This window comes from Strix aluco, chromosome 18, assembly GCF_031877795.1.
Source record: "Strix aluco isolate bStrAlu1 chromosome 18, bStrAlu1.hap1, whole genome shotgun sequence".
Lineage (NCBI taxonomy): Eukaryota > Metazoa > Chordata > Aves > Strigiformes > Strigidae > Strix > Strix aluco.
In genome coordinates, this window is record NC_133948.1 from 2,795,499 (window position 1) to 2,805,947 (window position 10,449).

Genomic DNA, 10,449 nt, shown 5'->3' on the forward strand with positions numbered 1-10,449 from the left:
TGCACAGTGAATGTGACAGTTCATACCCTGAAGAGTACTGGTGTGTCCTACATGCTAGAAATACAACATGATGATCCCTGTGAAACCGGTACTTAGGCAGGGTTAAAGCAGTCAAGGACAGGTACTGAAGAAGTGAAATGGCTTAGAAATTACTTTTTAAGCATGGAGCTAAACCAACCCATTTGTTAGTAGGCTAACATCATAAATCAAACACCCTTTTTCTGCTGTTTCAGAGACCACATAGCCTCTTGTGATCAAACCCTTTCAGTAACTAACACAATTACGCAGATGTACATAATGAGATCCACAATACTTGCAGTCACTGAAAATCCCATGGATTTTCAGGCAAAATGAACCTTTTACACGAAATACTTTGGGGAAAGAAACACAACTTCTTTTTATGCATTTCTAGTTGACAAAGACAGAATAGTCACCTGAGACAAGCTGTCACTCAGGAAGGCGTTGATTAGACCTTTCTGATATATATAAATATCTATAAATGGGTAGAAGTAGTCATTGTGTGCAAGAACAATAAGAAACCACAGTCTGGGATGACTGCTAATTCAAATTTCAAAGCACTGAGAATAACCCCCAGTATTCAAATCGGCGTAATTTATGCAGAAGGTGGGTTGAAGAGCTGTACTTATTGTTCTGAGAAGTCACCGAGAGATTTTTTTACATTATAGTTTTGAAGTGAGTTTTCTTAACTACTTTGGAGAAGATTTTCAAATTGGGTGAAGGCATTTTCAGATAAACTGTAAAAAGCAAAGAAACAACTATTGACGTTATTGATATAATGCTACATTTTGCTGTTTGTGAAGTGACAGACTGGCAGTGAGGCAGCACGTTGGGATGCTGACTTGTAAAACTAGGATCACAACGATACTCACACTACTTCATTAAGCCCTGAATTGATCAAGTTTCTACCTGATATCATAAACCGTAACGAAAGAGGTTACGGATAAATTGCTGATGACCTGTGGAGGTGACCAGATGGTCCCATGGTATCAACTTTCTTAACTTCCAGACACTGCATTATGTTGATGAAAGTCTAAAGGTGCGTTATTCTTCCCCCAACAGAAGGCATCACCACCTAAGCACCCACAGACAGTAGCACAGTGAAAGAGAAAAGCAAGGGGCATGAGTTTAGAAAAGAGGGAGTAAGTGAGTGAGAAACTGGGGTGGGAGGCCCATTTGCTGTTCTACCTGGTTGGGGCTAAAAGTTTACAGGCCTAGTACAGGAAGGACTGGTGAAAGGGTAGGCAGGAGTTAGGATGGCAGGTGGGTGGGGGTTAGGAATTGGTAAGAGGAGAGGATAGAGCCCTTACAAACACATGCAGCAAATAGAGCAGGATTTTGTATTTCATATAGCTATTTATCCACTTACGTGACAATAGGAACTGAACATGTAGTAAAAAGACTGAAATCAGCTGCGCTGCAATCAGGGTCACAGCAGCAATTTACATCACACTGTGCCACCAACAGATCACAAACACACAGCTTGGCAACTGCAGGAGAGATTTAAATTAGAATTAGAATTGGAACTTTACACATTACAGCAGGTTCCCTAACACTTTCATTTTTCACCCCGCCTTATTTCTGACAATAGTCAAAAGTCTATATCCAAAATCACGTACTTTTTTTTTTAAAAAAAAGTCATTTTTAAAAGTCACCTTTTCTGCTACTTAGCAAATCTATTTGGAACACCATAACAAAACCAAAGGCATAATAAGATGATGGTGTATTCCCTGTGAAATCAAAAAAAGCAACTTAATAGGAATTTTGAGGGTATGAAGATATACTCAGCTCTGCAGAGGAAAAAAAAAAAGATACAAGCCAGGTATGCTTATCTACTTGTTTCAGCTTATTGAGGAAAAAAACCATCTTGATAGAGCAATGAGATGTTTACAAGTATTGAGAATGTCTCGGTGTCCATTAATATATTTTCCTGACATGCCAACATAACCATAGTTGACTTCTTTGAAATTGTTTTTTCTTTCTGTCTTTAGATAGTGTGAAATATTGCAACAATACAGAAAGTAATTGCTAGCAATACTGTAAACTGTCTCAATAAAATACATCTGGCAAATTCTTAAAACATTCTTAGGTTTTCATGTTTATAAATTCAAAGAATAAATATTACTCTACTGAACTGTTTTTGAGAGTTGCTGTTCTATAATAAATCTAGAGTTAAGAACAGTACAGTATGAAGAAAATTAAGACCCATGCTCTGTAAAAAGACATTCAAAGAACACGCATTTTCATAACTAGTGCTTCTTGTGACTGTTGGCTCTTTCTCTATGGCCTCCTGGATGCTCTCTGACCATCTGAACAGCATCCAGGTATTTCCTGGAATCTCTGAAGTTCTGACTGTTCCAGTTTAGCACTGGAATCCTTAGCTCACCTTGTAAACAAGAAAAGTTTAAACATGGATGATTAGATTGCAAGGTTATGTCTCTGAGATCAGGGATTTAAGTCTTTTCCCTAAGGAGGTACACACTGGGACATGTTTAATTTGGCAAGTAATCTAGGGAAGCTGAACCGATGGCAACAACACTGGGAAATCAAAAGATCAATAAAAGTATACCCGCCAATTAGAAGACACAGGGGAAACATCTTAACAGCACAATAACAAGTTGTGATCTATATTGCCATAGCACCACTATATATCCACAGAGCCGAGGCTGAATTAGGAGTCTTGAGGCAAACTGTGTGCACAGGCAGCTCGGTCTGTAAGTGGAGATCTCCAAACACATCCAGGGTGAGTCGGGGTCCCCTCTGGGAGGCCAGGCTCTGCCCTGTGGGCTCAAAGCAGGTTGCTGGGGGCAGGGGAGAACCTGCCCTCCCTCAGCACCAACTCACAGGACTGTGCATGCAGGGATCAGCGTGCCCAGTACCCGAAGGCTGTGTAGGGGCTTGCTGAGCCTGCCTTTCTGAGGAGGCTCCGAGCCTTGGCTGCAGTGGGGTGCTGCCAGAGAGGGGTGCTCACAGCCGCGCTGCAGCACAGCCCCGATAAATCCCCCGGGGGAAGCAGGGCAGCTGCCGAGCAGGCGTGCCCCAGCCGTGAGCGGCTACAAGGGGAGCCGCGGGGAGACCAAGGACTCAGAGGCGACAGGAGGCCGTGACCGGGGCTTCCCTTAGCCCGGGAAGGGCCGCCGGTGCCCCGCTGACCCCTCCCCGCAGGGCACCCACCGTCCGTGACCGGGGCCGGCCCGCTGCGGGTCCGCGCCCGGGCGGCGCCACGGGTCTCCGGTGGCACCACGGCACCCGCCGCGCTGGCTGCGGGCTCCACGCTGGGCTCTGCTGCCCGGAGCGGCAACAGGAGGAGGAGGAAGAGGAGACGAAGAAAAGCCCTGAGACTCATCGCGGCCGCCCCTAGCAACCGCGCGGTTACTAGGGAGCGCGGAGCATCACGGGAAGGGCGTGGTCCGCCCCGCCCCATGGCATCACGGGAAACAGGGGGGCGGCGGCCGCGGGGCATGATGGGAAGGGGGTCGGACACCCCAGGCGCCATGGCGGGAGGTGAGGGGAGGGGAGGTTGTGGCTGGTTGTCGTCTCTCTCCAGCCTCAGCGCAGGAAAACTTGGGGTGAGGCCACGCACGGGGCCTTTGGCTGGACATAGGCTGCTGTGAGGCTGCCCCGGTCGCCTCACCGCTCGGCTCACCGCTGCCATCGTGGTGGTCTCGGGTGTCTGCTCGTGCCACCCAGCCCTTCAGAACCAGCCCAGCATGGCGGTGAACTGGGTGTCAGCGGGCCCTCAGCACCGAGCCAAGGGCAATAGGAAAAGGTTTAAGGTGTAGTGACCTGCGTGTAAGCCACGAATGTGGTTTGGGCAAAAAGGCTACTGGAAGGTCATACCTGAAAAAACCAAATGTGAGGAATGGCCCCTTGTGAGCTATAAAATCCTATGTTTAGCGTATTTTTGCAACTTTGTTTTTAGTAGTCTGCTTTTCTTAAACTAATTTTTAAAATCTTACCAATTTCCTTCTCCTCTTGAAAATGCCATGCTTAATATTCAGTGTGCATATTCATGAATTAATTTTGTTAATAATCTTGCAATATATACAGGTATTTTTATACTAATTTGGAAAAACTGAGCTAGAGAGTGACTAAATGATCACGGTTCCTTATGGTTATCTTACAAACGTTAACATTGAGGCTTCAGTTCCAACCAAAAGACCATTTTCTAAAACTGAACTTGCTGAAGTTTGTGCTCTGCATTATCTCATCAAAAGCAACTTTGCAACATTTGTTTATGCATCAAACTGACAAGTACATTGTTACACAGTGTTTCTTATTTTTCTGACCAGGTTCGTTCCTATTGTCTTGAAGGGAAGCTGGCAAAAGCTTGAAGATCATGAGAGGGCACGTTGTCTTTTATGTTTAATACACTTGACTGCTCTCCGTGCCAGTCACAACATCTGAACAGCACGACTTCATGCCAGCATGCAAATTTTGTACATTGGAGATGTTCCAGCTTCTCCTATTGAAAACTGAAGTAATTCCACAGTGCACACAGCGTCTTTGGCACTTCTTTGCACTGTCCTCTGCTGCACAAGAGCCAATTATTCACAAAGGTGTTGGTGAGTTATGCAAGACAGACTATTGTCTGCTTCACACAGTACAAGGCTACCAAGGTCATTTGGTATTACCAAAGAGCTGGTAACTTAGGGTGGATTTGAAATAGCTCCGTATCATGTGGCAAAGTCCTGGAGTCATCCGTCTCCTTGGAAAGACCTCATTCTTCTAAGGATATGGTGACTTGAAGATGAAAATCCACTGTACTCCATTGCACCTCAGACCTCTATGTGCCTGACGTGCAATAATAGTCTCACCTGGGTCTCCATTCTGCATTCCTTCTCTTAAAACAAATGTAACCCAAAGTTACTGTATCTGTCTTCTTCCTCTGGGAGGAAGAACTGATGTGTTTAGTCTCTTTGTTTCATTGCTGTTTCTGAGATTATTTTGATTCAGTTGGAAACATTCATGCATTTCCTTTCAGTCAGGTCTCTTAAATTTTGTTACTAGTGATGGGGATTTTTTTCAGGCTTGAAGAATAACAGTAACCTCAAGTACACTTCCATTTTGAAAAGTGACTATAAAAATAGCACCATAGGACTCGTTTTTGTTTCTCACTAAGTCTGTACTAGGACTGGCTTCAGCCATAGAAGAGAATAAGTGCCTATATTTGGAGGAAATCATGGGAATCTTTAAAAAGCAGTACCTTTCATTGTTCCACAGCAGGGAAATGTGTTGACTTTGCCAGTTTACTCTCTTAGATTTGCGTATTCGTAGCTATGTTCAGGACAGATTCTGGTGCACTACTTTGAAAACTCTAGCGTCTTTGGCCCCGCTTAATAAAGCAGATAGGCGCAGGCTGTAGAAGTCGGCTGAGGACCTGTTCACAGCTGGCAGAGTTAGAAGAAGGAGGCCTTAGGCAGGCAACAGTCCCCTACGTAAAGGAGGCTTGTTTTCCTGCTTGTTAAAAGGCAAGGGAAGGTCTTTACTTTTGTCACTGTTAAGTGAGTGAAGTTTCTGCATCCTCTTGCTTGGGGGAAAGTAAAACAGATTTTGGAGTTTTACTTCTGATTGCTGTGGTGGTTGGCCCAGCTGGGAGAGGCAAGCCTGCAGGAAGGAACAGTTTGAGCACGTGGCTGCGCTCTCCTTTGCTGCCACGTGTTTGACATCAGACATCTCTCTGGGTGAAGCTGATTTAGGGGCTTCCTGAACTTCCTTGACTGATCTCCCAGACACTACATATGGTCGGTTAACAAGGATGAAGATGTTTCTCCTACCTAGAAGTCCTGCAAATTTTGAAACTTGGAATTTAGTTTGCAGGCTTGGAGGGGGAGTGGTGCTTAGTTTATTGTTTATCATCATTGGTCGTATTCTGCCTTCTGTATCACTTGTTCAACTGCAGTGTCATGAGATGAGATAATATTAAAGTGCCTCTACTTGTTAGTTTACACATTTCTGATGCATTTAAAATCAGTAACAAGGGCTGTTGACAATGCACAAGGGAAAATAAAATTTAATAGATTCTTTTTGCATCCAGAATTACTTTGCAAAACTGATGGTGCACAGGGGACTAGATTCCTAGATGAAAACGAAGCTTTGCTGAAATCTGTGAGCTACTCGCACAGATTGCACCCGGCATGCATGTGGGCAGGAGCTGGATGAATAAGGAGATATTATTTCTTACTGCATCTACCATTGAAATAGAACTGGGCAACGGTTCAATAGCAAAGTATAATGTAATTAATCTGTTCTTCTCGTGACTGTTTCTTTTTTTTTTTTCCAGAAGTTAGGGCTTTACTCAGACCAACAGTTCACCTAAACCCATCTGCAGTACTTGCTGTAAAAGAGTAGGATGAACATAGCTGTTGTGTCACTTCAGTTTCCTCTTTATTAATGTTTAAGTGACTAACTCTGAATTCCTTAACTGTACAATGTGATAGTTCAATAAAGTCATGAAGCCTCCCCAGAAATACATACACAGAAACAGAATGCAGTACGTCTGTAAAGAAAGAAACACAAAGAAAATAGAAGAAACTCCTCCTTTGTCATACAGAGAAGGCAAGACAAAAGCCAAGTATAAGAAGTCATTTGAAAAATCCCACCACCACAAAAAACACCCTTGTGTGATACTTCTGAAGCAGGTTCCAAAGAGCAAACTCCACAGTATGTAGGACAGATCAGGACATTAATAAATAATGCATGTTCTCCATCACAGAGATTTTAATTTATCCTATCAACATGAGTCAATTAATAATTAAAAAGGGCACTGTGATCCTCATATGGGAGGTCCTATAACATGGAAATTCAAGCAGTTTAAGATGCAGTAGATTGCTCTCTATTAAAAAACATGTTAAGGGATTGACTGTATTACTATCTTAATTATATTTTAAGCAGCAAGATTTTGATGTGCATTTAAGCATTATAGTGTGGCATTTGCAATCCAAACATTACAGGATTAAGTCTCACCAAGTACAGTAAAACCAGGGGAAGTAACTGATTATAAACACAAATAAAACTAACACAGATATCTTTTATGAAATGCTAAGACTAAGCAAAAAGCACCACTTACATATCAGTTTCTCTCATCCAAGCTTATTTTAATAATTCAGTTAAATTTAAATTTTTTAACTATATAACTTTCACCACAGCCCTTCCCTTTTAAAATTACTTGAGGTTTAAATAATTTAATTACTTTTACATGTACAAAATTACTGCTGTTCCTCAGAACAAAAGACACTAGAGTTTAAGTAGTGCATCAATATCTGTCCCAAACATAGCTACGAATATGCAAATCTAAGTGAGTTTTGTCAATATGTTTTTCTGCAGCAGGATGATGACAAAAATTCTGCCCATGGACACATATCCTTTTGATTAAACAGTTTAATTTTATTTTTGGACATTTAAACTAACTCAGAGTAGAATTAGCTTAACCATGGTCTTCATAAATTATGATGGATGAGGTGTCCAAGCGATTTGTTTGCTGAATGTGTTCTGCCATTTCTGAACACACCATGTACAAGGCTTTTAACTCACTCAGGTTTTAGTTTTAGGAAATTTTTAGTAATAAAAAAATGCTAAACAGAGTTACTATCACAAAAGAGCTTCTCTAGGAAGTGGTATAATTCCTGTTACTTTAAACTTTTAAAATTAGGAGAAAATCCTAAGAGGAAACAGTTTTGTGTGTGCATTACTTGATCTAAATATGTATTTTCAGCTTGATGCCATTCAAAACAATTTTACCACTGACCAAAAGTCAGAGTCACCATTAAACTACAATATCTTGTATTTTATAGAGAAGCTGCATGACTTGGGTGAGGTTCTAAAGGAACTGAGGGAGAAAACGATACACAAAATAAATCAGCTCTCCAGGATTTCAGAAAGATAGGATTTGGGAGACCCTGGTTCCCCATCCTGAGATGGTGATCTTCTGACTGTGCATCTTCTCTTGACTCTCCCATGAGGAGAAGTCTGGTATCATCCTTTTCACATTAGTTTTCTGTTTGATGCTGACTGTGCTGTCTTGAACTTCTTCATCTTTTCAGGGCAAACATTGGTTTTGCTCTCTGACGGATCACTTTAAAAATTCAAGTGGACAGGCATTTTTAATTAGAGTCAAAACAAAGTCAAATCAGGCTGAAATAAACTGCATTCTGTTCTAGCACAACATTAGCCCTTAAATAAATAGTGAGAAGCCTGGGCTGCCTCTGTACAGCAGATGGCATTACAGGTAATATTTATCATACTCCAATCCCAAGGCTAAGATACTAGGGAGGGAGGATTGACGTCAGCTACAAGTGAATCAGTCTTAATACAAGCTGAACAATTGCTTGTGCCTTCAACAGTTGATTACATTGTACAGCACTTCTGCTTAGTGCTCCCCGTTGCATTTATTAGTCTGTCTGAGCAAGCCTAGCAGGAAGAGTTCATTTTGTTTTGCAGCTTAAATGAACTGATGTAAATAGATCTTGGACTTTGAGGTGGGAAGATTCCACCCAGCTGCAGTAACCAGGGGGATGCCCTTTGCCCCAGTTTTTGTGCCAAATTTGTGCATTTGAGAATTTTAAACAAATATCACTTGGCAGGATATCGACCCTCAGGGTACAAGAATAATACAGAGTGAGCCAGCGGGGCATGTACTGGGAGGGATTTACGAGGAGGTCTATCAGGACTGATACTGAACAGTGGGGAAAACCAAGTCTGTCCTATTTCATTAAAAATGGTTGTTCTTTGTCTTACAGGAGCCGAGTGATCCTCTGAATGAAAACCAATAGCAATTTTTCATCTGGGTACGGCGTCATCACGCAGGAGTGAAAGAGTTCAGCAAAGGTTACTAATTATTACGTAAATGATGTAGTCTTCCTTGGTTGTCTGGGCAGACCTGGGAGGGTGACCAGGGATGGAGGAGTGTGAACTGCTCACGGTATGCTTTGTCTTGGGAGCACTTACCAAAACACACAGTCATGCTCTGCCAACTCTGTTTGACAGCCTTGTGCTCATACCGAGTTTCTCAGTCTGCGAGCCACGGCTGATTGGCAACAGGGTACGGAGAGCGTCCTGTCCGGCTCTGGGAAACACGCTGTGATGAGGCATGGGGAACTCAGGTTTAGTTGGAAGTGTGGCGGGGGGTCACAGGTGGAGAAGCAATGCACGCTCAGCAACTGTAGGACAGATCACCTTGCACTAAGCAGAGCTGCCTCAGGGCACCCTGGCACTTCAGGCAGTATTAAAATCTGCTGCCTTAAAGAAAAAGGGGTTAGGACAGGCTGGACTTCCCCTAGAAGGGACCTGAACAACGAGGAGGAAGAATGAGGGGAGGGAAGGAATGACTCTGGGGGGGAAACCCTGAAAATATGTGCTTCCCTTTCCTGTTAGAGATATGGGAGGGGGTGAGGCAGCAACGTTTGCTGCTGAGGAGAACTACCTTGCAAGTACTGTTTGTCATCTCACACACCCTGATGGGCCTTGGCAGCAGCAGCACACCCTTATCTCCAGCATGTTGCCAAAGTCGGCTGTGCCGCAGTTTCCTAATTCACCAAGGCTGGGACTGAGCTGCTCTTTGTGTTCCCTGCACTTTTCTTCTCCCCATTCTAACGGGCAGATTAATTTTTTAATCAGTTTGGGTACAATTTCAGCTTTAGGTGGAAAATTTTCATGCGTTGCTTAAGCCTTTAGCAGTTTAAAGGGGAAGAATATTGCTCTGTCAAGGTACACAGCAAGTGAAATGCCTACTGTCTCTTAACGCTATTATAATGATGGTGCTTCAATAACATTCCCCATGGGTTGGGTCCATGGAGTATGCCGCAGAGCTTTTCCTTTCACTGGAGTCAGCTTGGGGTTGTTTCACACCTACTTTTGCTTTATTTACACCCGTCTGTTGTTTTGTTATTTACATATCTCGGGTTACATAACGCAGCAGCAGCCTCTTTAGGTGTCTGTGGGGGCATTAAATGAATTTGCACCCCTTGTGCAGAGCTACCTGCTAGGCACTTCCAAAGGGACAAGCCATTTTCCACACTCGCAAGCAGCGTGGAAAACCGAGCTACAGAAGATAAAGAATTGGGTCTTTTTAAAATGTTGATGCCTTGAAGTTGTCGGTATCTTTGAAGTTGTCCAGGGGGCCACCCGAAAGCCGTCTTGCTGCCTTTGTATCACGCTCACCTGCAATTAAAATCATTTTAGTGGTTTTTGTGTGATGACTGCATACTGCGGCCTTCTTGTGAGGGTTTTGTTTGGCATTTCACGTCCCGTACCCAAAATGGATTAATGCTCTGCACTTTCATGAATTTCCACAGAAACCACACAAACATCACGTGCCGTCGTGAGCTGGCTCTCTCCCTAACTGCACCCCGCCGGGGAAAACAGGAGGAGTCGTCCTTTAAAAATAAATTTTTGTGTGGTATGACTCACATAACCGTCCTTAATAGCCAGAAA

General features: G+C 43.2%; 1 long non-coding RNA gene across 3 annotated transcripts; it reads left to right on the forward strand.

The window, feature by feature from the left end:
* The first annotated feature begins 3,463 nt into the window (after positions 1 to 3,463).
* LOC141931924 (uncharacterized) lies at positions 3,464 to 10,211 on the forward strand. 3 transcript variants are annotated; one of them, XR_012625706.1, is made up of 3 exons: positions 3,464 to 3,522; positions 4,311 to 4,583; positions 8,757 to 10,211. It is a non-coding gene; the product is annotated as an uncharacterized LOC141931924 (long non-coding RNA). The 3 variants fall into 3 exon arrangements; XR_012625705.1 differs by having other exon boundaries at positions 3,494 to 3,587; XR_012625707.1 differs by lacking the exon at positions 3,464 to 3,522 and adding an exon at positions 3,616 to 3,873.
* The last annotated feature ends 238 nt before the right edge of the window (positions 10,212 to 10,449 follow it).